The sequence below is a fragment of the Macaca nemestrina genome, chromosome 1, assembly GCF_043159975.1.
Source record: "Macaca nemestrina isolate mMacNem1 chromosome 1, mMacNem.hap1, whole genome shotgun sequence".
Lineage (NCBI taxonomy): Eukaryota > Metazoa > Chordata > Mammalia > Primates > Cercopithecidae > Macaca > Macaca nemestrina.
In genome coordinates, this window is record NC_092125.1 from 102,146,296 (window position 1) to 102,152,785 (window position 6,490).

General features: G+C 40.0%; 1 long non-coding RNA gene across 6 annotated transcripts in view; it reads right to left on the minus strand.

Moving 5' to 3' along the window:
- Positions 1-2,482, minus strand: part of LOC105498088 (uncharacterized) — a 68,292-nt gene extending 65,810 nt beyond the window's left edge. For all 6 annotated transcript variants that reach the window (XR_011615852.1, XR_011615857.1, XR_011615855.1 and 3 more), the window contains exons 1-2: positions 2,390-2,482; positions 403-898 (exon numbers count right to left, since the gene is read on the minus strand). This is a non-coding gene — a long non-coding RNA (uncharacterized lncRNA). The remainder of the gene's footprint in view (positions 1-402; positions 899-2,389) is intronic.
- Between the last annotated feature and the right edge of the window lie 4,008 nt (positions 2,483-6,490).

Below are 6,490 nucleotides of genomic sequence, written 5' to 3' on the forward strand. Positions count from 1 at the left end.
ATATTCTCGTACTCTAGATCCATTGGAAGAGGTCCAACAATATGATTCTTCCCTAATCTTGCAGTTTTATTCTTTCCAAATCCTGACCATACAGCTCCAAACACTAGCCACTGCTCATGAATCAGAGTAGAACCTCACCTCTGGACATCTCATCTTCCAGGTAAAGTGGACCACTGGGAATACCCACCTTTGTCACAATCCTCCAGGGATTCCCAAATGTGGTTGTGGTGCTGCAGTTGCCACCCTCAGCTGACGTGAGGGTGTATTTAAACTAGGATAGACTGTTTTTTCCTCCTCTGTCAGTTGGTCATAGGGAACTCACCACTAGGTCACAGTTGCTGGTTGAGAGAGAGAAGTAAAAAAGCAGCAGAATATGAGCTATTCATTGTTTATTCAACTTACCATTGCTTTCAGACCACTTTGGAGTGAGACCTCCTGTAAATCACTTCCACTTAATGATGGAATAATCCTCAATATATTATGAAGTTTTGCTTAGTGGATCAGACAGCTTCCAGTTCATGGGGAACAGCTCAGGTCTCTGATGGGCCATGTTCAAGTGTTCAGTGAAAAAGAAAAGTTACTTGAAGAGAACATAGTTTTGCTCCAAAATTTTATGGTTCTCAACTGTGATTCTCTTGTAGAGCCTTGCTGTAGCCCTTACACAACATCCTGACCAGCCATAACAGTTTTGGGCTCTTTGGATATGCTGGATCCTAAAAGCCAAAGTCCGTGCTGCTTGCGCTATAACCTAGACAAGCTAAAGACCCCTTGCTTGCTCAGGGGCCCACTCAAAGATGATAGATTTGTGAGTTATCCAGTTATTGAGTGAGAATAGGCAACCAAATGTGACGTCTGTTGCTTCCAAGATCCAGAGGCGTATCAAATGTTGGGCTTCTTCCTTAAAAGAATAGAAGCAACAATTTAATTTACTATCCCAACATGTTGCAGACACCTAATTGCACAATAAATCCCCATAAAGGAAGAATTAGATTTAATAGAATTTCTTTAACTATTAATTTTAACAGCAGAAATCTGTATATTTTGCTGAGAATAGTAGACCAAGGATAGAGGAGTATAATTCTGTTTGAGGCTAAACGAATTGATACAGAGACACTTGGAAGAGACTCTCAACTCAATGGACTAGATCAAGCAGCTGGGAGTGATTCTAATTAGTTCTCTCTTGGTGGATCAAAATCTTAGGCAACAATGGCCTTGGAAAAATAAAGTGAGATAATAACAGGTCCTTGGTATAATGTAGAAGAAAAATTCAAAGATGTATAGAGATGGGATTGTTGCGGTGGATTTATCACACATGTTCCGTTCATGTGTGCCCTGTATCTCTTAAAAGGGTATTTCCACAGAGCATTGAAAAATACATTAGTGATAAAAGTACCAGCACCTTTGAAAAGTATAATAGAAATAGGTCAAGGGCAAAGGTGAAGACATTGTCTCACAAGTAGGCCCCCTGATTATGATGGAGTCTCAGAGTAGCAGAGACAAAAGAAGGCATGGCTACAATAATGAGAAAATGGTAATGACAATACTGTGACTGACAAGAACTTTGGATCATAGGAACAAAATAGGTGAGCAGGCCATATGTATACAAATGACAGTAAACTAGAAGCCTGCTTAGAATCATCGAAGAGAATCATAGTCACCCCATTTTCCTGCCAGTTGCTCTACCAGTCAGGGTTCAGTGGCAGACAATAGAGGCCACCCTAACTGGTTTACGAAGAAAGGAATTTGTTTAGGGTATTAGTGGAAAGACTAGAGAGTAAGGCTCTAGGCTGGGCCTCTAGGAACAACTTCCAGAAGCAAACTGCCAAACTGGCCTGACAAGCCACTATCACCACAGCTGACTCAAGATCCGTGGGGCCTCTGCTGCTACTGCAAAAGTTCTCAAGTCAAAAAGCTGCCTAATTGCCACTCGGTACTACAAGATTAGACAACCAAAGGCCATAGCTCAGAAAAAGCAAAATATCCACTTGCATCACCCAGCTTCCAGAATAGCCACACAATTATGATTTAACTAGACTCAAGCTCACTTCTGAGTCTTGCAGGTGGTCTGTTTAGTGGAAAAGAGGCTATATGCAAAGACCCTGGCTTTACCCTTCTACTTCCTATTGAACAAGAAGTCACTCTAGAAGGAGCTTAAATTGCTATTGAAACAGCTACTCTTCAGTATTTACCACCATGTTTCTTTTAGAATGCTGTGCGTGCGTGCGTGTGTGTGTGTGTGTGTGTGTGTGTATTCTTTTAGTGTAATTAGTAAAAGTTGCAGACAGAGGGAGTGTATCAAAACAGAATACAGATTTTTAAATTCAAAAGATTTTAGTTCAAGTCCATAATGTCCCACTTATTAGTATAAGCCCTTAGACAAGTCACTTACATTTTCTGGGTTTTATGTCCTTCTGTGTAAAATGAAGATTACGCCTACCTTGTACAGCTGCTGTCAGCACATTTCTTCTTCCAAGCTTTTGCACTTGCTATTCTCTCTGACTGTAATGCTCTTCCCGTGGCAACCACTGTCTGTGACCTCACAACCTTCAGTGCCTGTTCAAATGCTATCTTTTTAAGGAGGTCTTCTGTTGCCACATGTTTAGAAGAGCAACATGCCCCAACCCTTATCAACCTCCTTCATCCTACTCTACCTCATGTTTCTCCAATGCCACTTTTCACTATCAAATATTCTAAAATATTCTCATTTATTTATCTGATTGTTTCACCTGTTGTTTATGCTTTATGAAGACAGAGACTTTTATCTGTTTTGTTCACTAATGTATGCCCACTGCATCCTATAGAAACCAATATATGGTAAGTGCTGAAGTAACATTTGTGAATTATGAGGATTATATAAAGCAGTGAGTGTAAGTGCCTGATAATATGTCTTTCTCATATAAGCACCCAATACATGTTAATCATTAGTATTGGTATTTACTACAGATATGTTTCTATGTCAACAAACATTTATTGAAGACTTAGTATACCAAATACAAACTTTGATCAGAAAAAGGTGTCTCCTTTGACCAACATACAGGTTGGGGGAAAAGTGTCTCTCTTTGTGAAATTTCCCCAGTAATATACTGGAAGAGATAGATGCATAAAGAGATAATTTCCATATAATACGAAAGTAACATTAGAACTAATAGGCCCTAGGTCTATGTGTTAGGGAAGATAACACTAGCAGTTTTAACAGATGATCCTAGAAATCTTAGAAACTCTCTAAAACAAAACACCCCATCACTTGCTCCCAGGGTGAAGGGCAAGGCTCTGCTCCACATGATCATTCAGGATCCTAGGCTCCTTACATCTCATGGTACCACCATCTTCGGGGCTTCCAAACTCTCTGCGAAAGGAGGGAGTATGTGGCAGATCATCCAGGAGACTCTAGAGGCCATTCCTGAAAGTGGCATGCATTCATCCTTCCCACATTTCATCTGCCAGAATTCAATCACAGTTCCTTGCTTATCTCAAGGGGTAGGAAAAATAGTCTAGCAATTGCCCAAGAAGCAGAGGATACAGATCTGCTTATCATCCTGGAAAGTAACTACCATACTCCCATACTCAGCAAAGGGAAACGTTCAGGGAAATTTTACTGGAGGATATAGCACACAGACATCAAGATAGTAACATGTGGAGTCATGAAAAGCTGAGTTGAAATTCAGGTAAGAATTAGTTGGCTTAGTTTAATCACTCAAACTCTCCAACCCATTTTAATCTCTAAATAATGGGAATAACAGTAAAATATAATAAAATTGAACCTATAAACTTATTGTGAGGATTAAATGTGTGAAATCCTTTTTTTTTTTTTTGAGACGGAGTCTCGCTCTGTTGCCCAGGCTGGAGTGCAGTGGCGTGATCTCGGCTCACTTAAATGTGTGAAATCTTAAGCACTGCATAATTACATAGTAAGCGTTTAATAAATGTTAGCTCTCAGGAAGAGGAGGAAGTATGAGAAGGCAAGAGGGAACAGAAAGAAGAGCAAAAGGAGACGGAGTTGGAAAATTAGACACAGAGAGGATGTGCTGGGAAATGAAGAAAATGGCTTTAGACTGAAATAGAAAATGTGCAGAGGCATAAGACAATAACATGTGTTCAAGAAATTACAAGCAATTTAGTATATTTGCAGAATAAAATTCTCTTTACTGGAAAATCATGTCAGTCCAGAGAGGGTGAGACCCTAGTAGGCCTTGGTGCCATAATCAGGAGCTTCATTTTGTAACAACTGAAAGCCACTGAAGTGCTTAATCAAGCAACATATCCAGGTTTGTGCTTCAGATAGATTCTCCTGGTGGTTGTGTAAAAAATAACTTTAAGGTAGGAGAGATTGGCTGGTGGCAGGGAGGGTGGTCGCTGTGACTATCACCTAGGTTAGAAAAAGAGGGCCAGAGTCACAGATGTGCTAGAGCAGAAGGGTGCAAAACTTGTTTTGTAGGAAACAGTAAAAGTAGTGATTGATTGGAGGTGAAGGAGACAGTCTAGGCTGACTCCCAGGAATTTGGCTTGGACAGCCAGGGGAATGATGTGCCATAAATGGAGAGAGAATGCAGCATAATCTAAAAGCTCCTTGGTCATATTGCAGTTTCATTCTTTTTCTCTTAATGTTGCATTTTATGCGCCATGATTTAATTTTCCAAATCTGTTCCCAAAACAATTTCTAGAAACTTTGACATTCATATTGAGTTTCTTTCTCCCAGAATATCACTTTGTGTCTTAACTAAAAACAAAAAATAGCCTTTGACAATTTCTTGCCTTTATTCTTGAGTCAAGGTAGAAAGTTTACCTATATAATCTCTGTGACCAGTGCCATGTATTCCATGATTCCCCTGTGCACACCATCAGCCTTCAGTGCACATAAGCCCCATCCCAAATTCTCACTTGTCATGTTTAATGAAATCTCCAAAGCTGGCATGAACTTTAGAGAAGATTTAAAAACAGCCCCCACACAAGCCACACGTGGTGGCTCATGCTTGTAATCCCAGCACAAGGCCGAGGTGGGCAGATCACGAGGTCAGGAAATCGAGACCATTCTGGCTAACACGGTGAAACCCCGCCTCTACTAAAAATACAAAAAATTAGCCAGTGTGGTGGCAGGCGCCTGTAGTCCCAGCTACTCAGGAGACTGGGGCACGAGAATGACTTGAACCAGGGAGACAGAGCTTGCAGTGAGCCCAGATTGCGCCACTGCACTCCAGCCTGGGAGACAGAGTGAGACTCCGTCTCAGAAAACAAACAAACAAAAAACTCCACAACCCCCACCCAAATGTTAGTTCTAGACTTTCAGAAAGAGGAACCTCAAGATAAATATATCATTTATGTTTATGCAAAAGTGTGTTGGGTCATCGGACTTCCCAGAGCCATGGAAAAATAACACCTCAAATATTTACATAAGCTGAGGGGATAAGGGGAAAGCCTCAAACCAGTTGCCTTCTATTTTCTGGTTTAATAATGAGGGTTTTCATGACAAAAGGAAGAAAGTTCATCTGCATAAGGCCTGCCTTCTCTGAGAACACATCTGTTCTATTATCTCTTTAAAAAGCCAAAGTCCTCTCTGGCAGTTACCCAGGGACTGCAGAAAAGAGAACAGAGTTAGATGCAAAACTGGCTACATGATTTGTGGGGCTCAGTGCAAAAAGAAAATGCAAGGCCCTTTGTTCAAAAAGCAAGAAAAAATGTGCCATTAAAGGCACTTTTTCCTTTATTCCATGGTCTCTCCCTTATCTTGTCACGATGCTTCTTTATTCGCTATTTAATGTCATTCTAAGAGAAGAAAAAAATGACATTTTAAATTATCAGTGTGAATTTTTACTGTTCATCTTTATATTTTGCACTATAAAAGCATTTAATCAGTATGCAGGATTATTAAAATTAGACAATACATACTTCATAGCTTATGCACACAGGCATTTTGTTCTTATCAGAACAGTGGAAATGCTATAAAATTTTTTAAAATACGCGATTCTTTTTGTTTTATTTCTTGATATGTGCACATTCTAACAACACTTTCTACCTTTGGTTTATTGATGAGAATGGAAGGAGGGAAAGGTAAAACAACTCCAGGTTGCCCTGTCTTTCCATTTCCTTCTGTTGTTTTCAATGAAAGTGATTAGCTAATATAAGGACGTAACATAAGGAAGATATGATAGAGTTCCTTGACTGTTTGTTTCTTAGAAACACCACTGCCTTCTTTCTATATGAGAAGCAAGATCTGGGTCAAATGCAAAGTGATGCCTTCGTGGGGCTGTCGGTCATTGATGTCATACACTTACTTTGTACTTGCTTTGCGTCTCACTGAAGTCCCACTCGTTGTGGGTGCACTTGAAATTCTGTGATCCTGTGATGTTACAATAGTGAACACGCATATTGCAAGTATCTCCTCAGCTCATGCATAGACTCTTATCCAATTAGACTTCATGTACTAAACACAAGTTCAAAGATAGAGCTATTACAAGTTTCAAGATGGCAACAACAAAGCGTTATACCAAGCTCA